General features: G+C 45.4%; 1 protein-coding gene across 10 annotated transcripts in view; it reads left to right on the top strand.

The window, feature by feature from the left end:
* Positions 1-24,629, top strand: part of SLC8A1 (solute carrier family 8 member A1) — a 681,250-nt gene that overhangs the window by 640,467 nt on the left and 16,154 nt on the right. The gene's annotated exons all lie outside the window — the stretch shown is intronic.

Here is a 24,629-nt window from a genome sequence, read left to right as displayed (position 1 = left end):
TGATTGAATTTGATGGGAACATGGGCACATCTAATAGTTGTGTATTCCCGCTGATAGCTTCACTATCTGTGAGATTTCTTGGTAATGCTGCTTGGGCAACAGAGCTAGCACTCAACTGTGTTTAGGAGAAAATAAATCAAACAGACAAAATATATACATATGTGTCCTCATACGCCTATCTTTTTTGCGCCATATGTTGCAAGATGCCTGGCGGGAACTAAACGTCCCACCACAGGTAGTGATTACTGTACTGGAGCACATTTTACAAACTTTTGCATCTTAATATGCTAATAGTGTACTAAGGGCACACTCAGTGCCCTTCCTGATCCCAATGCGCAAGGTGCCGCTTTGATCTCACTCGCAATGAGGATTTCATGGAGAAGTGATTGACAGGAAGCGATTGTTTGGATGTATTAATGGGGAGTGGTTGGAAAAGCACAGACATGTCTTGCCCATTTTCGGGGCATGTATCTGTTGACGGCTGTGAGCTTGTACATGCAAAAACATGGTGTCTGTATCTGTACTGCCGTGTCCAGTCTGCGTAGTCAAGGCTGCCACCCTACTCTTCACCTCAATGTTCCTCATTTTTGCGTATAAGCTGCGAATGTGTATACAATTGCAAATGAGCTTGCAATGAATCTGGTGGGCGTCTCTATTCATTTCTGGGCGGCAGCTGCACTTGCTAAAACTAGCAGCTCCGTAGCCTAGAAAATTACAATTGCATTTGTGTACGAACAGGAATTAGGCCCTATTAATGTGTGAATTGGTATAAAGTAGCACATTAAGCATAACAACACATAAGGGGTCATTCAGAGTTGATCGTAGCTGTGCTAAATTTATCACAGCTACGATCAGGCACTCAGACATGCGGGGGGACGCCCAGCACAGGGCTAGTCCGCCCCGTATGTCAGTGCCGACCCCCCGTCGCAGAAATGCAAAAGCATCGCACATCGGCGATGCTTTTGCATTTCAGGAGTAATTCCCGGCCAGCGCAGCTCCTGCGGCTGGCCAGGAGAACCTCCTCGCTGCCCGGGTCGCAGCGGCTGCGTGTGACATCACGCAGCCGCCGCGGCCCGCCCCCCCAACGCCCCCTTCCAGGCAGCGACCGCCTCTGCCTTTCAGTCAGGCAGAGGCTATCGCTACACTACAACGGCCTTCGGCTGCCCAGCATGCGCCGGCGCATGTGCAGATCCGACCCGATCGATGCAATAAACTGCAGCAAACGATCGGGTCGGAATGACCCCCATGGTGCGAGTCACTTGTATGAATTTTTTCCTGAATTTTGCTTTTCAAATCGCTAATAGTGTAATAAATTCTTAGGATTATCATCTTTGTTACAAAAGAATTGCTATTAAGTAGCATATCATAAGTAAAAGTAGCATGGGAAGGCTAAGTCACACTGTCCATAGCAGGCCGGACAGTGCTATTTGGCACGATTTGAAGATATGTGTAGAATCTTGAGCGAAAGCAGTTAGCTCACATGCACACTGTACCACGGTTGAAAAGTGTGTCTATGTAATCTGTAGTCAAAGACAAAAACTCAGTACAGTATATGGTATGGGATTTTTTGTCTATAGAAACTGGATATATACTCTGTAGCTAAAGCATGAGTTTGTCAATAGCTAGTGATCTTTCTATGAGAAGTAAGTAAACCCATATATTGTAGCTTGTGAAAACTGGTGTTTTTACCAGCAGGAATGATTTGCCATATATATCCAGGATGTACAGTTATCACCAGTGTTGACCCATGCCTGAGATGAGATTTGCTGCACCTAACCATGGATACTGTAGCTTCCCCCTGCTTTGTGTGGGCAGAGCCGACCATAGGCATAGGCAAACTAGGCAATTGCCTAGGGCATTTGATATGCCTAGGGGCATCAGCAGCTTCTGCTGATTAAAATGATAAGTGGCATGCCTATATTCTGTGTGTAGCATTTCATATGCAGATACAGCCACAGTCTCACACAGTATATAGGCATGCTGCATGTCATTTTAATCAGTAGAAGCTGCTTGTGCATCCTAGCCACACAGCAATGCAAATAAGATGCATTTTCATTAAAAAAGGTGCCAGATGTTAGCATTGAGGCAAGAATTATGAAGACAAGCAGTGTCAGAGGTCACAGTGTTAGTGGCAGTGTGAGTTCTGTGTGCATGTGAGTGGGTTGGTTGTGCAGTAGTATTCAGAATATGTGTAAGGAGCATTATGTGTGTCATGTAAAAATGCATTAATAATGTGCAACATATGTGCAAGGGGCACTATGTGTGTCATTATGTGTATAAGGGCATTAATAATGTGCGGCATATGTGTAACAGGATAGTACTGTATGTGTGTTATTATGTCTATAGGGGCACTAATAATGTGCAGCAAATGTGTAGGGGGCACTATGTGTGTCATTATGTGTATAAGGGCATTAATAATGTGCGCCATATGTGTAAGGGACATTATGTGTAAAAGGGCATTAATAAAGGTTGTCATAATGTGTAAGGCGCATTATGTTTATAAGGACATTAATAATGTGTCTCATATGTGTAAGGGGCATTACTGTGTGGTATTATGTGTATAAAGGTATTACTATTGTGTGGCATTAGGTGTATAAGGTGCTCTACTATGTGGCGTTGCGTATAGAAAGGGCACTACTGTGTCGTCTAATGTGAATAAAGAGCAATAGGGTGTGGTGTAATGTGAATAAGGAGCAATTCAGTGTGATGTAATGGGAATAAGGGGCTCTGCTGTGAGTAGTAACGTTTATAAGGTAAAGTGATACTACTGTGGGATGTAATATGAATTATGGACACTATCGCATGATCAAATGTGAATGAAGTTGCAGTACTGTGTGGCGTAATTGGAATTGGGGTTACTATTGTGCGGCCATACCCCTTGCCAGCAAAAACACACCCCTTTTTGGGCTGTGCGCCAAATGTGCAAACTGTTCCTGTTTAAAATATAGGGGGTACAAATACCAAAATGAGGACTGCTATGGCTGAGGAGTGATGGTGCTGGGAAAGAGGTGCTGGGTCATAGGCGGAACCAGCGGTGATGCTTGGGGGCACCAGCCAAATCTTGCCTAAGGCATCATATTGGTTAGGGCCGGCTCTGTGTGTGGGGATGTCTATTTAACAATGATTGTGGTGATACGAGAACTGCCCTAATTCTTCTGTTGTTTCCATCTCAGAATGGGGAAAAACAAAACATTACAGAAAAATGCTTTATTTGAATAAAGCATTTTTTCAATATGTAAAAATGTAGATAGTTAAAAAAAAATTCAACTAGTCAACTAATGCTTGCAGTTACTGCTCTGGGGGCAGCTACCACAGTAATATTGTACTTGCGGCAATAGGTGGTATACAAAGCCAAGCAATAACACACATTTAAAGCCGCGTACACATGGGGAAAGATGTGTGCTGAGCAATCTATCAGTGACCACTCAGCACACATCTCCCCCCCCCCCCCCCCCGATGGGGAGGGCGCTCATGCCAATCTAGCACGGGCGATAGCGACGTGTGGGGCCGCGCATCGCTATCGCTGTGGGGCATACACACGGGGAGGTCCGTGCTTAGGTTCTAAGCAGTCTAGTGAGATTGCTTAGAATTTAAGCACTGATCTCTCCGTGTGTACCCCCCTTTAGTCTCAAATTGGTTATGTGATATCTACAAGAGAATGGCGTGCAGCATTGGAAGGATACTCCAAATAGTTTAGGATTCTGTTTCTTGATAAATGAAGACGCAGCCTACATGTGCACTACCCTCACTTCCATATGCAACACTGTCATAGCCCGATTCAGGGGGGCATGCAGGGCATACTGTACCCCCGGGCCCCCCTTTGTCAGGGGGCACCCCAGCCAGAGCACACTGATATCACTAGCTTTCCCTCTTAAGCAGCAGTAGAACCAGCATCCTAAATGCAAGCAGGACAGTATGCAGTACAGGCAGAGACACAGGAATATCATGTTTCATGAGCTACAGACAGAGCTTTCTGACCAGAGGAGAGGTAGGAGGGTGGAGAGAGCTGTAAGTGACACAGGGATCCCAGCTTCTCCTCCTCCACTTTGATGTCTAAATCCTGTGTAAACTGTTATGCAACTAAACCATTTGGGTCTAGTGATAGAGACACGCACAGAACGTCCTCCTGAGTACTGTCCCAGTGTGTAAGTAGTACAGAGGCTGCTGCTATTCTTGCATGTGACAATATAAATTATTTTATTTTCCTATGTATATTTTAAAGTTAAGTTATCTTTGTTCCACTAACAGAAAAGTTTATAAAGTAGTTTTCTTTCAATTAGGTGGAGCTATAAAGAGTGCTCAGCCATTATGAAACTATTAGTTAAAACTAATGTACGCCATTGGTTTAAATTTAATAGACACAATCTATACCTCCCACCAAGACCCATTCCAGGAGGGACAACAATTCTCTCTACATGGACTTCCTTCTTTATTATTGCAATCACCTGTGTTGAAGTAACTTCCTTATCAATTAAATAGTTCAACACAGGTGACGCCAATCATATATTAAGTGGGAAGTCCAAGTAGAGAGCATTTTATCCCTCCTGGAATGGGTCATGTTGGGAGGTACAGTATGCACAATTTCTCTAGCATCCATAAGGGATATTGGGGGCACATTAGTACGATGGGTATAGACGGGGTCCAAAGGAGCCAGTGCACTTTAAATTTCTTCCACTGGGTGTGCTAGCTCCTCCCCTCTATGACCCCTCCCACAGGCAGTTTAGAAAAAAGTGCCCTCAGGAGAGGTTGCACACTCTGCTAGCTCCAAAGTTTTTCTTCATTTTATTTTAAACTTTTGTTTGTTTCGGTATGCTGTTTGGGCAACAGCATACCTGCGCCGTGGGAGTTAAGGGAGGGGACGGTCACTGGCCTCGCTAGGTGCAGAGCCGCTTACCCACTGCAGGACCACCGTCCTGAGGGGTTGTTTGTTCAGCGGGGCACTGCGCCCTGGCTGTCGCAACCGCAGCACGCCGCACACCCCTAACACTGCCTGAAGGTGATCGTCGGTGGTGAGTACACACCAGCAACCCCGCTAGGGGGGTACCTCGGTTCTTGGTGCGGCAGAAGCACGGGTGAGGCATACGGGTCCCTCTTGGCGGGGACCCGCTATAGCCCCTGTGTGAGACTGGCTAGCGATGGCTGTACTAAACATTCATGTGAAGCTACAGCATGGTTAGGAGACAGGGCCAGTATTAATATATATATGTAGCTCCAGCACCATTATGGGGGGGGGGGTCCTCTCTTCCTCTGCGTCTCCTCTCACAAGCAATAGGGCAGGCTTACATTGTAATCAGTCTGTGTTGTGTGTGTATTATGTTTTTATTATGGTAAAAGTTACGCAGTGTATGTAACACCAGATTCTCCCCTCTTTCATCTGGTTCCATATCATGTGAGCAGTGTAGTCAGTCCTCCCAAAAGACAATGAGAGGGAGAGTCACGAGCCCACCTGGCATCAAAACTATGATGTCTGATATGTCATCTCAGCTCACTGCAAATGCCAACAAAACACAGGAACTGCAAAAAGCAGTAGCAGATCTAGCTGCCAGGGCTGATGTTCCCCATCCCCCCCTCTCTACTGCAGGTCCACATAAACATGCTTTACCTGCACTTCTATTAGATACTGATGGTGGTATATAGGATGATGGGGACGATGTGGATCCCATAGGTGGGGATTCCACTCCTACACAGGGTATTGAACCCCTTATTTTATCTACAAGGGATGTGCTAAAGCTCCCCCGAGAGGACGCTGCAAATCAGCAGTCGTTTTTCCTCCCTCAAGACAAACTGAATGTCACATTTCCTGATTCTAAAGAATCAGATGATTTATTTAAGCTAGCCTGGAAGAATCCAGATAAGAAATATCAGGTGTCAAAACGTTTTTTTGCATACATTTCCCATTGCCCCTGAAATTTCTGGGAAGAATCTCTGGCTGTAGACGTCTTGGTTTCTCTTCTCTCTAAGAAGGCGGTACTCCCGGCTCCGGGCTCCTTTACGGTGAAGGACCCGGGGAAGAGGAAAATTGAGGCCACACTGAAATCTATCTGCATTGTTGCAGGTATATCTCAAAGACCGGTCATTGCAGGTTGCTGGATGACACATGTAATTCACTCCTGGGCTACTCAAATTCAGGAGGGTCTCTCAGGTGACATGACCCTAGTTACTGCACTGACTTTCCTAAAACACATTCAGGACACGGCAAGAGTCCTCTGTGACTCCCTAAAAGAGATTGGCAATATTAATGCTAGGACCACTGCTATGGCTGTGTCAGCACGCAGAGCTATATGGTTACGTCAGTGGATTGCAGACGTTGACTCCAAACGCAATGTGGAATCTCTTCCCTTTACAGGTGAATGGCTCTTTGGAGGCGAATTGGACACATGGATCTCCAAAGCAACCTCTGGGAAATCCGCGTTTCTTCCCTCGGGGGCTCCGCCTGCTAGACGTACCTGCCCGGGACCGTCTACTCAGTCCTTTCGGTTCACCAGATTTCGATCTAGGGCCAGAGGTGCATCTAATGCAGCTAGAGGCACCAGAGGTAAACCTGGGAAACCAGCCATTGCTGGATCTCAAGAACAGAGCACCAGTTCAGCTTCCGCAAAAACCTCAGCATGACGGTGTGGAGGATCTCGAGGTGGGAGCCCGGTTACATCACTTCATCCTCATCTGGGAAAGTTTCTGCCAGGACGCCTGGGTAAGGGACCTTATTTCTCGGGGTTGCAAGCTGGAGTTCGATGGTGCTCCTCCCCAACGATTTTTCAAATCAAGCTTACCAGCTTTGGAAAATATGCGTGTTACGCTACTACAGGCCATCACAAAGTTGGTCCAGTCCCAAGTCATTGTTCCAGTACCCCTGTAACAGCGAGGAGAAGGTTACTACTCCAGTCTGTTCGTTATGCCAAAACTAGACGGGTCTGTGAGGCCCAATTTGAATCTGAAGTCCTTGAATCCTTACCTAAAGGTTTTCAAATTCAAGATGGAATCTTTGAGAGCAGTGATCGCAGGCCTGGAACATCAGGAATTCCTAGTGTCCCTGGATATCAAGGACGCCTACCTCCACATCCCAATTTGGCCTCCTCATCAGGCCTATCTGATGTTCGCCCTGCTGAACAATAACAGTTCCAGGCGTTGCCCTTTGGCCTGTCTACAGCTCCGAGGGTGTTCACGAAGGTTATGGCGGAAATGATGTTCCAGCTCAGAGTCCAGGGGGTCAAGGTGGTCCCTTACCTGGACGATATCCTGATAAAAGCGAGTTCCAGGGAGCTCCTACTGCTCCATATAGATTGCACTATACACCTTCTGTCACACCACGGGTGGATCCTCAAGCTACAGAATTCCCACCTGGAGCCATCTCAGCGGCTCCTGTTTCTGGGAATGCTACTGGATACTGTAGCACAGAAAGTGTTCCTCCCAGAGGACAAAGTGAGAGCTCTCCGGGAAATGGTGTGCATGGTTCTCCGTCCGACTCGAGTTTCCATTCATCTTTGCATAAGATAGTTGGGAATGATGGTAGCCTCATATGAGGCCATCCAGTATGGATGGTTCCATGCCAGACCTTTCAACTAGACATCCTGCACAAGTGGTCCAGTTCCCATCTTCAGATGCACCGGATGATTCAACTGTCACCCCAGGCCAGAATTTCACTCCTGTGGTGGCTGCAGTTTTCCAATCTCCAGGAAGGTCAACGCTTCGGAATTCAGGATTGGATTCTTGTCACGACGGAAGTGAGTCTGAGAGGATGGGTAGCTGTCACCCAAGGGGTGCAGTTTCAGGGCAGGTGGTCTGCCCAAGAGGCCCTACTTCTAATCAACATCCTGGAATTTTGGGCTATCTACAATGCCCTGATTTAGGCCTCCCTTCTGCTCCGGGATCAAGCAATCCAGGTGCAGTCGGACAACGCCACGGCTGTGGCGTGCATCAGTCTACAAGGAGGGACAAAAAGCAGGGCCTGCATGCAAGAAGTATCAAGAATACTCCTCTGGGTGGAAAGAAATGCACTAGCACTGTCTGCAATCTTCATTCCGGGCGTGGACAACTGGGAAGCGGACTTCCTGAGTCGCCACGATCTCCACCCAGGGGAGTGGTGCCTACATCCTCAAGTGTTTCAACAGATCATCGACCTGTGGGGTTGCCCCCAGATCGACATGGCGTCTCGCCTCAACAAGAAACTTTGTTCCTATTGCTCGCGAACCATAGACCCTCAGGCGTGCGCAGTGGATGCACCGACGTCGCCTTGACCTTACAAGCTGGTCTACATATTTCCTCCGAATCCGTTGATCCCAAAGGTGCTCACGAGGATCCGGCATCAAGGTGTACAAGCAATTCTGCTTGCCCCGGATTGGCCCCGGGGAGCGTGGTACGCGGATCTTCTTGACATGTCCATCGAAGACCCTTGGCCTCTACCATTCAGAAGAGAACTTCAACAAGGACCGTTCGTCTACCCAGACTAACGGCGGCTTCGTTTGACGGTATGGAAGTTGAGCGGAACATCCTAGCTCACAAGGGACTTTCAAAAAGGTCAGTGCCACTATAGTGCAAGCCAGAAAACCTGCGACATCAAAACACTATCATAAATTACTTAATTCAACTAATCGAGGAACCAACTAGGTACAATGCAATCTTAGACCTGTTGTTGACTAACAATGGGGATTTGATATCATATATTATAGTAAAGGAGCCCATAGGAAACAGCGACCACAATATGGTTACATTCAATATCAATTTTCATAAGCAGTCCTATATAGGTTCAACTAGGACTCTGAACTTCAGCAAAGCCAACTTTGACATGATGAGAGAAGCTTTAAGGGACACTGAATGGGAAATTTTGTTTCAAGGGAAAAACACTATGGAAAAATGTGAGGCATTAAAATCACTGCTCGATAAGATTACTCGTAAATTTATTCCCATGGGCAGCAAACAAAGGACTAAAAACTCCAAACCAATGTGGCTTAATAAAAATATTAAGGAATTAATGGGCAGAAAAAGGCGAGCATTCAGAAAATACAAATCAGACAGAAAGGTGGAGTCATTCGAGTACTATAAGGTTTGCAACAAATTATGCAAAAAAGAAATAAGAACGGCTAAAGTAGGAACTGAAAAGCTAGTAGCAAGGGAAAATAAATCAAACCCTAAAAAATTATTTAAATATATCAACAGCAAAAGACTAAAGGAGAGTATAGGCCCTTTAAAGGACAAACTGGGAGACTTAATAAAAAAAATGATAACGACATAGCAGATCCATTAAATACATTTTTCTCATCGTATTTACAATAGAGGACCAGATGCACAAACTAACACCCAACCCCAATAAGAATAATGTCCCACTACTTAGTGCTTATTTAAGTGAGGAGGCAGTCCGCGACCGATTGAAAAAAATTTAAATTAATAAGTCACCTGGTCCAGACGGTATTCATCCAAGGGTTCTCATGGAGCTACACTCCGAATTAGCAAAACCTCTATTTTTAATCTTTAATGACTCACTTACTTCAGGCATGGTTCCCAAAGACTGGCGTATAGCAGAAGTAGTACCAATCTTCAAAAAGGAAAGTAAAGCTGAACCAGGCAATTATAGATCAGTTAGTCTTACATCTATAGTGGGGAAAGCCCTAGAAAGCATTCTGAGGGATAGTGTACAGAAGATCCTCAAAGCCCAAAAAAATATTGTATTAGGAACCAACACGGATTTGTGAAGGATAGATCATGTCAAACGAACCTACTAGGCTTTTATGAAACAGTTAGTGCAAACCTTGATCAGGGAAAGGCGATGGATGTAATCTGTTTAGACTTTGCTAAAGCTTTTGACACAGTGCCACACATGAGACTTATTTATAAGTTACATGAACTAGGGCTAGGGAGCACAATATGCACTTGGGTTAGTAACTGGTTAAATAATAGGGAGCAGCGAGTTGTACTGTAAATGGAACTTTTCCAAATTGGACTAAAGTTCTAAGTGGGGTGCCACAAGGGCCTGTTCTCGGACCGCTATTGTTCAACATTTTCATTAATGATCTAGCGGAAGCAGGGCCGGTTCTAGCCCTTTTGGCGCCCCGGGCGGAAAATAGGGGGTGGCTTCATACAGGGGGCATGGTCAATTACGCCCCCTGTAGAGTTGTGCCCCCATTTGTGCCCCCTGTAGGAGTAGTGCCACTTACACAAAAAAATTAATACTTTCTATCCCCGCTCCTGATTCCCGACCGCTGCAGACCTCTGCCGGCGCCGCTCCTCTCCTCAGATCTATGGGACAGATAGACACTAGAGGTCAATTATGACCCCTAGCGTCTGTGTCAGTCCCACAATGCTGTGCTGTGCATGATGACATCATCGTGCACCACACAGCAAAGGTCCTCTCTACGAAGGGAAACTAGACGGGTAGCGTCTAGTTCCCTTCACAGCAGGGGACAGTGGACACAGCGGGGGGCACAGTAGCGGATCTTGCCATGGTGCGGCACCCTCCGGATGGCGCCGGTGCCCTCCAGAAGGCGGCACCCCGGGCAAAAGTCCTGCTTCCCCGTGGCAAGATCCGCTACTGAGTGGAAGGTCTAGAGAGCATGGTGTCAATTTTTGCAGACGATACCAAACTATGTAAGGTTATAAATTCGGAGGGAGACATTGAGTCTCTCCAGAACGACCTATTTAAACTGGAATCATGGGCAGCAAAATGGAGAACGAGGTTTAATACAGACAAGTGTAAGGTAATGCACCTGGGTAGCAAGAACAAAAATTACACCTAGATACTTAATGAGGTGATTTTAGGGGACTCTGTACTGGAAAAAGATTTAGGTGTTCATATAGATAACAAACTTAGCATCAGCACCCAATGCAGGATAGTGGCAAAAAAGGCAAACAAAGTACTAGCATGTATAAAGAGGGGTATTGATGCAAGGGATGAGAGTGTTATACTCCCATTATATAAAGCCTTAGTGAGGCCCCATCTGGAATACTGCGCACAATTTTGGGCACCCTACTATAAAAAGGATATCCTGGAACTAGAAAAGGTTCAGAGGCGGGCGACCAAACTAATTAGGGGGATAGAGACGCTGGAATACCAGGAAAGACTTGCAAGGCTACACATGTTCACACTAGAAAAGAGGAGATTAAGAGGGGACATGATCAACATTTATAAATAAATTGGATGCTGTGTGTGCCTTGAAGATCTATGTCAAGCGTACAGCTCGAATCAGAAAGACGGATTCCTTGTTCGTGCTCTATGATGAGCAGAAGAAGGGTTGCCCTGCTTCAAAGCAGTCCATAGCTCGTTGGATTCGACTTACTATCCAACAGGCCTATGTGTCGGCAGCCTTACCTGTTCCTAAGTCTTTAAAGGCTCACTCTACTAGATCGGTGGGCTCTTCCTGGGCGGCTGCCCGTGGAGTCTCGGCCTTGCAACTATGCCGAGCCGCTACCTGGTCGGGGAAGAACACCTTTGTGAAGTCCAACAAGTTTGATACCCTGGCCAAAGAGGATACCCAGTTTGGGCAGGCGGTGCTGCAGATGTCTCCGCATGTTCCCGCACGTTCTAGAAGCTTTGGGACATCCCCATCGTACTAATGTGTCCCCAATATCCCTTATGGATGCTAGAGAAAATAGGATTTTAAATACCTACCGGTAAATCCTTTTCTCGTAGTCCATAAGGGATATTGGGTGCCCACTTCTGTGCGGTGACTTTCTGCAGGTTCTCTGTTAGGTGTTACCTGTTCAGCCGTTGCTGTTTATGTTGCCAGATGTTGCTGGCCCAGTTATGTTATGGTGTGCTGGAGTATAAATCTCACCACACTTCTCGCTGTTGTTCCTTCTCTCAAGTATGTCATTTTTCCTTCGGGCACTGTTTTACCTATACCTGCCTGTGGAAGAGGGCATAGAGGGGAGGAGCCAGCACACCCAGTGGAAGAAATTTCAAGTGCACTGGCTCCTTTGGACCCCGTCTATACCCATCAAACTAATGTGTCCCCAATATCCCTTATGGACTATGAGAAAAGGATTTACCGGTAGGTATTTAAAATCCTATTTTAATATACATCCCCTACCTTCCACTGGGGCCCCCCTGTCTTAAGTGCCCCGGGCACCCCCAAGGCTTAATCCGGCCCTGAACACTGTAATAGGGGATCACCCAGCAAACAATTTAACATGGGCATTTGGTCACAGTATAAAGTTGCAGGAGGTGTGTGCTTACAGTAAGGCTAGCTAACCTCCTGGGTAAAGGGCCCTACACACTTTTTCGATATTATCGTTGTCTGATTTTTCTTCAGCGATACACACTGGACGATATCTATGGCCGATTTGGATGATATGACATTACACACATCAATATCGTCCAAATTGGCTTGCATGTTTAAACGAAGATCGATCAACGATGAACAATTGCGGCGACATGCATCGTTCATCGTTGTTGCATACACACTGAAAGATATGAACAATACATCGTTAATTTTTTAACAATGGCCCTCATTCCGAGTCGTTCGCTCGTTCTTTTTTTTCGCATCGCAGTGAAAATCAGCTTAGAGCGCATGCGCAATTTTCGCACTGCAACTGCGCTAAGTAATTCTGCTATGAAGAAAGGATTTTTACTCACGGCTTTTTGTTCGCACCGGCGAACGTAGTGTGATTGACAGGAAATGGGTGTTACTGGGCGGAAACACGGCGTTTTATGGGCGTGTGGCTGAAAACGCTACCGTTTCCGGAAAAAACGCAGGAGTGGCCGGAGAAACGGGGGAGTGTCTGGGCGAACGCTGGGAGTGTTTGTGACGTCAAACCAGGAACGACAAGCACTGAACTGATCGCACAGGCAGAGTAAGTCTGGAGCTACTCTAAAACTGCTAAGTTTTTTTTGTTCGCAATATTGCGTAAACTTCGTTCGCACTTTTAAGATGCTAAGATACACTCCCAGTAGGCGTAGACTAAGCGTGTGTAACTCTGCTAAATTCGCCTTGCGACCGATCAACTCGGAATGAGGGCCAATATCTTTCATATCTTTCAAAGATATCGCCAAGTGTGTAGGGCCCATTGAAGTGTAAATGGTACAACTTAGAGGAATTACAATAACAATCGTTGTAAATGTAGCAAAAATCATTTGTTTCTCTGACGTCCTAGTGGATGCTGGGAACTCCGTAAGGACCATGGGGAATAGCGGCTCCGCAGGAGACTGGGCACAAAAGTAAAGCTTTAGGACTACCTGGTGTGCACTGGCTCCTCCCCCTATGACCCTCCTCCAAGCCCCAGTTAGATTTTTGTGCCCGGCCGAGAAGGGTGCACACTAGGGGCTCTCCTGAGCTTCTTAGTGAAAGTTTAGTTTTAGGTTTTTTATTTTCAGTGAGACCTGCTGGCAACAGGCTCACTGCATCGAGGGACTAAGGGGAGAAGAAGCGAACTCACCTGCGTGCAGAGTGGATTGGGCTTCTTAGGCTACTGGACACCATTAGCTCCAGAGGGACCGAACACAGGCCCAGCCTCGGAGTCCGGTCCCAGAGCCGCGCTGCCGGCCCCCTTACAGAGCCAGAAGCAAGAAGAGGTCCGGAAAATCGGCGGCAGAAGACATCCTGTCTTCACCAAGGTAGCGCACAGCACTGCAGCTGTGCGCCATTGCTCCTCAGCACACTTCACACTTCGGTCACTGAGGGTGCAGGGCGCTAGGGGGGGGCGCCCTGAGCAGCAATAAAAACACCTTGGCTGGCGAAAATACATCACATATAGCCCCCAGGGCTATATGGATGAATTTTAACCCCTGCCAGATTCCACAGAAAAACGGGAGAAAAGGCCGCAGAGAAGGGGGCGGAGCCTATCTCCTCAGCACACTGGCGCCATTTTCTCTCACAGCTCCGTTGGAGGGAAGCTCCCTGGCTCTCCCCTGCAGTTACTACACTACAGAAAGGGGTTAAAAAAGAGAGGGGGGCACTAATTAGGCGCAGTATAACAATACAGCAGCTATAAGGGGAAAAACACTTATATAAGGTTATCCCTGTATATATATATAGCGCTCTGGTGTGTGCTGGCATACTCTCCCTCTGTCTCCCCAAAGGGCTAGTGGGGTCCTGTCCTCTATCAGAGCATTCCCTGTGTGTGTGCTGTGTGTCGGTACGTTGTGTCGACATGTATGAGGAGGAAAATGAGGTGGAGGCGGAGCAATTGCCTGTAACAGAGATGTCACCCCCTAGGGAGTCGACATCTGAGTGGATGAGCTTATGGAAGGAATTATGTGAGTCAGCTCTTTACAAAAGATTGATGACATGAGACAGCCGGCGACTCAGCCTGTGCCTGTCCAGGTGTCTCAAAAGCCATCAGGGGCTCTAAAACGCCCGTTACCGCAGATGGCAGATACAGACGCCGACACGGATACTGACTCCAGTGTCGACGATTAAGAGACGAATGTGACTTCCAGTAGGGCCACACGTTACATGATTGAGGCTATGGAAAATGTTTTTACACATTTCTGATAATACCAGTACCACTAAAAAGGGTATTATGTTGGGTGAGAAAAAACTGCCTGTAGTTTTTCCTGCATCTGAGGAATTAAATGAAGTGTGTGATGATGCGTGGGTTTCCCCCGATAAAAACTGTTAATTCCTAAAAAGTTATTAGCATCATACCCCTTCCCGCCAGAGGATAGGGCACGTTGGGAAACACCCCCTAGGGTGAATAAAGCGCTCACACGCTTGTCTAAACAGGTGGCACTACCGTCCCCGGATACGGCCGCCCTTAAGGAACCTGCTGACAGAAAGCAGTAAAATATCCTAAAATGTATATACACTCACACGGGTGTGATACTGCGACCAGCAATCGCCTCAGCCTGGATGTGCAGTGCTGGGGTGGCTTGGTCGGATTCCCTGACTGACAATATTGATACCCTAGATAGGGACAGTATATTACTGACTATAGAGCATTTAAAAGATGCATTTCTATATATGCGTGATGCACAGAGGGATATTTGCCGACTGGCATCAAGAGTAAGTGCGCTGTCCATTTCTGCCAGAAGAGGGTTATGGACAAGACAGTGGTCAGGTGATGCTGATTCCAAAAGGCATATGGAAGTATCGCCTTATAAAAGGGAGGAGTTATTTGGGGTAGGTCTAACAGACCTGGTGGCCACGGCAACGGCTGGAAAATCCACATTTTTACCCCAGGTAGCCTCTCAACATAAGAAGACGCCGTATTATCAGGCGCAGTCCTTTGGGCCCCATAAGGGCAAGTGGGCAAAAGGCTCCTCATTTCTGCCCCGTGGCAGAGGGAGAGGAAAAAGGCTGCAGCAAACAGCCAGTTCCCAGGAACAGAAGCCCTCTCCCGTTTTCTGCCAAGTCCTCAGCATGACGCTGGGGCTTTACAAGCGGACTCAGGCACGGTGGGGGCCCGTCTCAAAAATTTCAGCGTGCAGTGGGCTCACTCACAAGGGACCCCTGGATCCTTCAGGTGGTATCTCAGGGGTACAAATTGGAATTCGAGACGTCTCCCCTTCGCCGTTTTCCTAAAGTCTGCTTTACCGACGTCTCCCTCTGACAGGGAGGCGGTATGGGAAGCCATTCACAAGCTGTATTCCCAGCAGGTGATAATCAAGGTACCCCTCCTACAACAGGGAAAGGGGTATTATTCCACGCTGTTTGTGGTACCGAAGCCGGACGGCTCGGTGAGACCTAATTTAAATCTGAAATCCTTGAACACTTACATACAAAGGTTCAAATTCAAGATGGAGTCACTCAGAGCGGTGATGGCAAACCTGGAAGAAGGGGATTATATGGTGTCTCTGGACATCAAGGATGCTTATCTCCATGTCCCAATTTACCCTTCTCACCAAGGGTACCTCAGGTTTGTGGTACAGAACTGTCACTATCAGTTTCAGACGCTGCCGTTTGGTTTGTCCACGGCACCCCGGGTCTTTACCAAAGTAATGGCCGAAATGATGATACTCCTTCGAAGGAAGGGAGTTTTAATTATCCCTTACTTGGACGATCTCCGGATAAGGGCAAGATCCAGGGAACGGTTGGTAGTCGGGGTAGCACTATCTCAAGTAGTGTTGCGGCAGCACGGTTGGATTCTTAATATTCCAAAATCGCAGCTGATCCCGACGACACGTCTTCTATTCCTAAGGATGATCCTGGACACAGTCCAGAAAAAGGTGTTTCTCCAGGAGGAGAAAGCCAGGGAGTTATCCGAACTAGTCAGAAACCTCCTAAAACCAGGCCAAGTGTCAGTGCAGCAGTGCACAAGGGTCCTGGGAAAAATGGTGGCTTCCTACGAAGCAATTCCATTCGGCAGATTCCACGCAAGAACTTTCCAGTGGGACCTGCTGGAAAGTGGTCCGGATCGCATCTTCAGATGCATCAGCATCAGGGTGTCTCTCCTGTGGTGGTTGCAGAGTGCTCATCTTCTAGAGGGCGCAGATTCGGCATTCAGGACTGGGTCCTGGTGACCACGGATGCCAGCCTGCGAGGCTGGGGAGCAGTCACACAGGGAAGAAATTTCCAGGGCTTGTGGTCAAGCCTGGAGACATCACTTCACATAAATATCTTGGAGCTAAGGGCCATTTACAATGCCCTAAGCCAAGCAAGACCTCTGCTTCAAGGTCAGCCGGTGCTGATCCAGTCGGACAACATCACGGCAGTCGCCCACGTAGAGAAGCTGCAAGGATTTTTCACTGGGCGGAAAATCATGTGATAGCATTGTCAGCAGTGTTCATTCCGGGAGTGGACAACTGGGAAACAGACTTCCTCAGCAGAAGTCTTCCACATGATTGTAAACCGTTGGGAAAAACCAAAGGTGGACATGATGGCGTCCCGCCTAAACAAAAAATTGGACAGGTATTACGCCAGGTCAAGGGACCCTCAGGCAATAGCTGTGGACGCTCTGGTAACACCGTGGGTGTACCAGTCAGTGTATGGGTTCCCTCCTCTTCCTCTCTTACCAAAAGTATTGAGAATTATAAGACGGAGGGGAGTAAGAACTATACTCGTGGCTCCGGATTGGCCAAGAAGGACTTGGTACCCGGAACTTCAAGAGATGCTCACGGAGGACCCGTGGCCTCTACCTCTAAGAAGGGACCTGCTCCATCAAGAACCCTATCTATTCCAAGACTTACCGCGGCTGCGTTTGACGGCAGGGCGGTTGAACACCGGATCCTGAAGGAAAAAGGCATTCCGGATGAAGTCATCCCTACCCTGATCAAAGCCAGGAAGGATGTAACCGCAAAGCATTATCACCGCATTAGGCGAAAATATGTTGCGTGGTGCGAGGCCAGTAAGGCCCCGATGGAGGAATTTCAACTAGGTCGATTCCTGCATTTCCTGCAAACAGGAGTGTCTATGGGCCTAAAATTGGGGTCCATTAAGGTTCAAATATCGGCCCTGTCAATTTTCTTCCAGAAAGAACTAGCTTCAGTTCCTGAAGTTCAGACGTTTGTAAAAGGGGTACTGCATATACAGTCTCCTTTTGTGCCTCCAGTGGCACCTTGGGATCTCAATGTAGTTTTGGGGTTCCTAAAGTCACAATGGTTTGAACCACTTGAATCTGTGGAGTTAAAATATCTCACATGGAAAGTGGTCATGCTGTTGGCCCTGGCCTAGGCCAGGCGCGTGTCAGAATTGGCGGCTTTATCCTGTAAAAGCCCTTATCTGATTTTCCATTCAGACAGGGCGGAATTGAGGACTCGTCCTCATTTTCTCCCTAAGGTGGTTTCAGCGTTTCATCTGGACCAACCTATTGTGGTACCTGTGGCTACTAGTGACTTAGAGGACTCCAAGTTGTTGGACATAGTCAGGGCCCTGAAAATATATGTTTCCAGGACGGCTGGAGTCAGAAAATCTGACTCGCTGTTTATCCTGTATGCACCCAACAAGCTGGGTGCTCCTGCTTCTAAGCAGACTATTGCTCGTTGGATTAGTAATACAATTCAGCTTGCACATTCTGTGGCAGGCCTGCCACAGCCAAAATCTGTAAAAGCCCATTCCACAAGGAAGGTGGGCTCATCTTGGGCGGCTGCCCGAGGGGTCTCGGCTTTACAACTTTGCCGAGCAGCTATTTGGTCAGGGGCAAACACGTTTGCTAAATTCTACAAATTTGATACCCTGGCTGAGGAGGACCTGGAGTTCTCTCATTCGGTGCTGCAGAGTCATCCGCACTCTCCCGCCCGTTTGGGAGCTTTGGTATAATCCCCATGGTCCTTACGGAGTTCCCAGCATCCACTAGGACGTCAGAGAAAATAAGAATTTACTTACCGATAATTCTATTTCTCGTAGTCCGTAGTGGATGCTGGGCGCCCATCCCAAGTGCGGATTGTCTGCAATACTTGTACATAGTTATTGTTAACTAAATCGGGTTATTGTTGTTGTGAGCCATCTATCCAGAGGCTCCTCTGTTATCATGCTGTTAACTGGGTTCAGATCACAGGTTGTACGGTGTGATTGGTGTGGCTGGTATGAGTCTTACCCGGGATTCATAAATCCTTCCTTATTGTGTACGCTCGTCCGGGCACAGTATCCTCACTGAGGCTTGGAGGAGGGTCATAGGGGGAGGAGCCAGTGCACACCAGGTAGTCCTAAAGCTTTACTTTTGTGCCCAGTCTCCTGCGGAGCCGCTATTCCCCATGGTCCTTACGGAGTTCCCAGCATCCACTACGGACTACGAGAAATAGAATTATCGGTAAGTAAATTCTTATTTTTTCTGCTTTTTTTCATAACTTAAATACAGTAAAAATACTTATTCTAATATGCTTCCAAGCAAAACCATTCTTTTTGCCAAATAGTAAATATGACATTCACCAGGTTATATAGCATAGTCAAAACAGGATTCCACCAGGAATGTAAGTAGTCCATTGATGTAAAATTTTACATTGACACCTATAAATATCTTGTACTGAAAATGGTTAAAGATATTATTCTGAAATAGAAATCTGAAATATAAAAATTGTTATAAGCAATATACTGTAAATAATGTGTGTACAGTAGATATACAGTATACTGTAATTCCTGTTAGGAGGGTATGAACAGCCTAAGAAACCAATAGCCTGACTTAGCATTATTCAATATTCATGATAAATGTCAAATAACCAGCTAGCACTTTTAATGCTCTTGTATTTTTAAAGCAGGTCATAGGAAAAATATTAAAGCATCCAAGCACATAAAACATGCATCTGTTTTTATCATCAGCTCCGAGTACGGCAGGAGATTGAATTTTCCTCATCCGATAAATTATTCACCATACTGATTTAACGTTATAAACATCTTAATAGACTTCCTCTTATAGCAATTTCCCAATTGCCAGCCTATGGCTAAAGCTTTGAGAGCTCACGTGTGAAGTGTTAATCTCAGGCTTGGATAATTCAAGAAAACATAATTATAGTAGCACGTATTATTGTTACATCTTTAATTACATATTACAGTTTTAGACTTATATGTTTATCTTTTTATATTTATTAGTCTCTAACTATTAAGGACAGTACTGCTAAAGGGCCTATAAAAAAAAGAAAACATATATTAGGTTTTTTTTCCAGTTTCCCTAAGTTCTCCAATAAATATAATGTATATAATAAATATTTTAGTATAAATTCTCTTTAAGTTGAGAAGAACTCTCTGCAGCATGCCCTGCTAGACAGTGTATACTGGCATTTGTCAGGATGCTAGATGAAGTCTTTTATTGCAGTTTGCCAATATTGTGATGTCTGAGCTGGCACCACAAGCACTGTGCATATGTAGGGATGTGTGACCGAAATATGATCGGCATAACCACTAAAAATGATCCAATGCAAACTGGTGACCGCTATCAATGGGTGTGTGCTGTAATTTGCAAGCTGCAGTAATAGTTCCACATGTGCTCGAATGGCCATCATCTTCTCAATATGACCACTTCGTCCAGAGCCGGCCATAGGCATAGGCAAACTAGGCAATTGCCTAGGGCATTTGATATGCCTAGGGGCATCATCAGCTTCTGCTGATTAAAATGATATGCGGCATGCCTATATTCTGTATGTAGCATTTCATATGCAGATACAGCCACAGTCTCACACAGTATATAGGCATGCTGCATATCAGTTTCATCAGCAGAAGCTGCTTGTGCATCCTAGCCACATAGCGATCCAAATAAGATGTATTTTCACTAAAAAAAGGTGCCCGACATTAGCATTGATGCAAGATTTATGAGGACACATCTGTATCCAAGCAGAGGCAGAGGTCACAGTGTTAGTGGATGTGTGAGTGCTGTGTGCATGTGAGTGGGTTGGTGCAGTAGTGTTCAGAATATGTGTAAGGAGCATTATGTGTGTCATGTAAAAATGCATTAATAATGTGCAACATATGTGTAAAGGGCCACTATGTGTGTCATTATGTGTATAAGGGCATTAATAAGGGCATTAATAATGTGCGGTATATGTGTAACAGGGTACTACTGTATGTGTGTCATTATGTGTATAGGGGCACTAATAATGTGCAGCAAATGTGTAGGGGGCACTATGTGTCATTATGTGTATAAGGGCATTAATAATGTGTGGCATATGTGTAAGGGACATTATGTGTAAAAGGGCATTAATAAAGGTTGTCATAATGTGTACGGTGCATTATGGTTATAAGGACATTAATGTGTCTCATATGTGTAAGGGGCATTACTGTGTGGAATTGTGTATAAATGCATTACTAATGTGTGGCATTATCTGTATGAGGTGCTCTACTATGTGGCTTTGCATATAGAAAGGGCACTACTGTGTCATCTAATGTGAATAAAGAGCAATAAGGTGTGGTGTAATGTGAATAAGGAGCAATTCAGTGTGATGTAATGTGAATAAGGGGCTCTACTGTGAGGAGTAACGTTTATAAGGTAAAGTGATACTACTGTGGGATGAAATATGAATTATGGACACTATCGCAAGATAAAATGTGAATAAAGTTGCAGTACTGTGTGGCGTAATTGGAATTGGGGTTAATATTGTGTGGCCATGCCCCTTCCTAGCAAGAAGATGCCCCTTTTTGGGCTGTGCGTCAAATGTACGAACTGTTCCTATTTAAAATATAGTGGGTACAAGGACTGCTATGGGTGAGGGGTGATGGTGCTGGGAAAGGGGTGCAAGGTGAGAGGCAGAACCAGAGGTGGTGCTAGGGGGCACCAGCCAAAATCTTGCCTAGGGCATCATATTGGTTAGGGCCGGCTCTGACTTCGTCTCGCCAGCAGTACACTCTGTTGGAAATGGGGAAGGTTTGGAGTTGTGAAATAACATAAGTCACAGTCTTCTGGCTGCTTAATTTCAGGTAATTATATCTTGGCAGATAGCGCGAGCCACTAAGGGAATTTTTGTTGCATGCCTTGCATTCAGATAGAAATGGTAATGACCCTCATTCCATTATATTATTCTTTCCATTATTCCTTCTTAGCTATTTTAGTACAGAACTTTTCAACTTTATAAATCTTAAAAAAAACTGCCATTAACTTAGTTTACTTTAGTGTTTGTCTAGGCAGCCATTTTTGTTAAATGCTACCATCTATGCAGGTGAAACTAATAAAAATTAGAATATTGTGCAAAAGTTCATTTATTTCAGTAATTCGACTTAAAAGGTGAAACTAATATATTATATAGACTCATTACATGCAGAGTGAGATATTTTATATTTGTTATAATTTTGATGATTGTGGCTTACAGTTTAAGAAATCCCCAAATCTCTGAAAATTAGAATATTACGTAAAATCAATAAAAAAAGTATTTTAAATACAGAAATGTCGGCCCTCTGAAAAGTATAATCATGCATATGTACTCAGTGCTTGGTTTGGGTTCCTTTTTGCATCTACCAGCACCAGTCTACACTAGCCAGGAAGGTGATGCCGCAGCCGGGGGACACTTTTATACAGGTCTCTACAGCCGCAGCATCACACACCCCAACTAGTTACCCCTGACCCCCCTACAGGCGCCCAAGGGCCAGGGATGAAGCCCGAGGCTGTCCCTGCTATCTGTGGGCTATGGATGGCAGGCTGATAGCTGTCAATTGTGTAAAAAAAAGAATATTGTCTTTAGCTGTGGAACTACAGGTCCCAGCAAGCCTCCCCTGCATGCTGGTACCTGTAGTTCCACAACAAAAGAAATACCCTCCCCCCCAAAAAAAAAACAAGACTCACACACCGTGATAGTGAAATTTTATTTACACACACTCACACATACTTACCTACATCCCATGCCACCGTTCAGGTCCACTTGTCATGTAGAATCCATGTAAAATTAAAAATACATACTCACCTAATATCCTGTGAAGATCGGTCCTCTTCTGTCCATGTAGGAATCCCAGGGGTTAAAAAAAATATATATATATATATATATATATAAAAAAAACCCGGTCTAACGCGCTAAAGGGGATCCATGTTTACACATGGATCTCCTTTCCCCGAATGCCGGGACCCCTCGTGGCTCCTGTGACTAGAGAATCCGCCAGCCAATCAGTGAGTGCCACGTCATAGTGCTCTCTTGATTGGCTCTGCATTCCTGGCCTGTCAATCAGGTGGAGCGTGCAAGCTATAATAGAGTATAGCAGTCCTCCATTATAGTCAACGGTGGGAACTTTGCGGTCTGCGGTAGACCTCAAGGTTAATTAAGGTCACTCTTGTGGGTGACCTTAATTAACCTTGCGGTCTACTGCAGGCCGCAGGGACCTGTATAAAAGTGTCCTCCAGCTGCGGGATCACCTCCCTGGCTAGTGGAGCACGGTGCTGGTTTTAAAAATATGATTGCACCTCTTTTTTATTTTTTTTTACTTTTTTAACACTTTCTTAACTTTTACAGACAGAATCACCCACTGCAGTAGTATTTATATTTTGGCCAATTGATGACAAACATTCAATTATTAAAATAATGGCAGACACAAGCTAGCAAAATATCAATCACCACCCAAGATAACAGATGCCAGCTTTACAGAGCATACTTGTCAGTTCTTTGACAAGCCAATGTTATTTTTCAGATTCAGTGTAAAAACTCTTACACTGTGCTGCATTTTATTAACTTAATATTGGTTGTTTTAAACTTTCGCAAGCAGAGACAAAGTCGTGTGAAGGTTATATGGATGAATGCTTCCATGTCTTCTTGTATTATAACGTACTTTATCATTAAGACATGTAAAGAGCTTCCCATCTCCACTGTCATTCTATTCTCTTGTTTTCCACCTGCATTTCTTAGCATCAACAGTTTTATTCTTTTCTTTCAGTATATTGGCCCTCATTCCGAGTTGATCGGTCGCAAGGCGAATTTAGCAGAGTTACACACGCTAAGCCTACGCCTACTGGGAGTGTATCTTAGCATCCTAAAATTGCGACCGATGTATTCGCATTATTGCGATCAAAAACTACTTAGCAGTTTTAGAGTAGCTCCACACTTACTCTGCCTGTGCGATCAGTTCAGTGCTTGTCGTTCCTGGATTGACGTCAGAAACACACCCAGCGTTCGCTCAGACACTCCCCCGTTTCTCCGGCCACTCCTGCGTTTTTTCCGGAAACGGTAGCGTTTTCATCCACACGCCCCTAAAACGCCGTGTTTCCGCCCAGTAACACCCATTTCCTGTCAATCACACTACGATCGCCGGAGTGAAGAAAAAGCCGTGAGTAAAAAAACTATCTTCATAGCAAAGTTACTTGGCGCAGTCGCAGTGCGACTATTGCGCATGCGCACTAAGCGAAATTTCACTGCGATGCGATGAAAAATAACGAGCGATCAACTCGGAATGAGGGCCATTGTCTTATAGGTATAGGGGGAGATTCAAATGTTTGAAAAGTCGGCTGGGTGTCTGTTTTTTCCTGTCTATTAGATAGTAGAAAATAGTCTCCCAACTGACTTTTCTAACATTTGAATCTCCCCCATAATGTCTAACATCATATTATATGCAATAAACATTACATTGTGTTTGAAAGTCAAAGTACAATTGTAATACCTTATGTAAATTACTTTTGACTTTTGTATTGTTTTTATATTGGTCATAGGTGGGAGCCAGACACAATGATATTACAAATACAGTCTTTCTTTGAAAAATACATATTTGCATTTACTGCATCACTGGGCACAGTATCATTTGCATGCAAATAAAATTGCCATTTTTGTACTTACAGTAGCTGGACTTCTATGTTAATGTGCTACTGCCTACTGTAAAACCACATTTGTTTCACTTTCCAGGATACATAAAATATAAGGTCTAAGGAACCGAATAATTATTAATCCATACAATTTGTCCATTTCTCTTAAATGACATCTATTGCTTTATGTTTTGGCTTCCTCCAGCATAATTTAGCAAGGTCTCTATATAATGCAGGTAGTGTTATGTACTTTATTGTTATTACAAATACCCATCAACAATGGATCTAGATCTCGTGGCCCTAAGCAAGACACCGACGTGGGTCCCCCCTTCTTCAAACAATCCATAACACTACTCCCCCGTCCCCAGATAGTGACAGGTGTCTGTTGGCCAGTGGCTGTTCACTGCAAAACCCAAATACCTCCTCATAGTGGAATGCGATTGTTGGTCATCCCCCCAGATGGTAATTGGTGCTTGTTGGTCACTGACACTCCAGTCAATGCACTGACAGCCTGGAAGTAGAAATGCACTCAATTAAACAGCCCTGTCGGCGGGCAGACTGGGCCCTCTGAGATCCGCCAGGGCATGGAATCCATGGGAATTATGAATGTGTCCTGTGGTACCTGG

This window comes from Pseudophryne corroboree, chromosome 4 (genome assembly GCF_028390025.1).
Source record: "Pseudophryne corroboree isolate aPseCor3 chromosome 4, aPseCor3.hap2, whole genome shotgun sequence".
Taxonomy (NCBI): Eukaryota; Metazoa; Chordata; class Amphibia; order Anura; family Myobatrachidae; genus Pseudophryne; species Pseudophryne corroboree.
The sequence above is the reverse complement of the archived record's forward strand: the minus strand, read 5'-3'. Positions and strand labels throughout refer to the sequence as shown.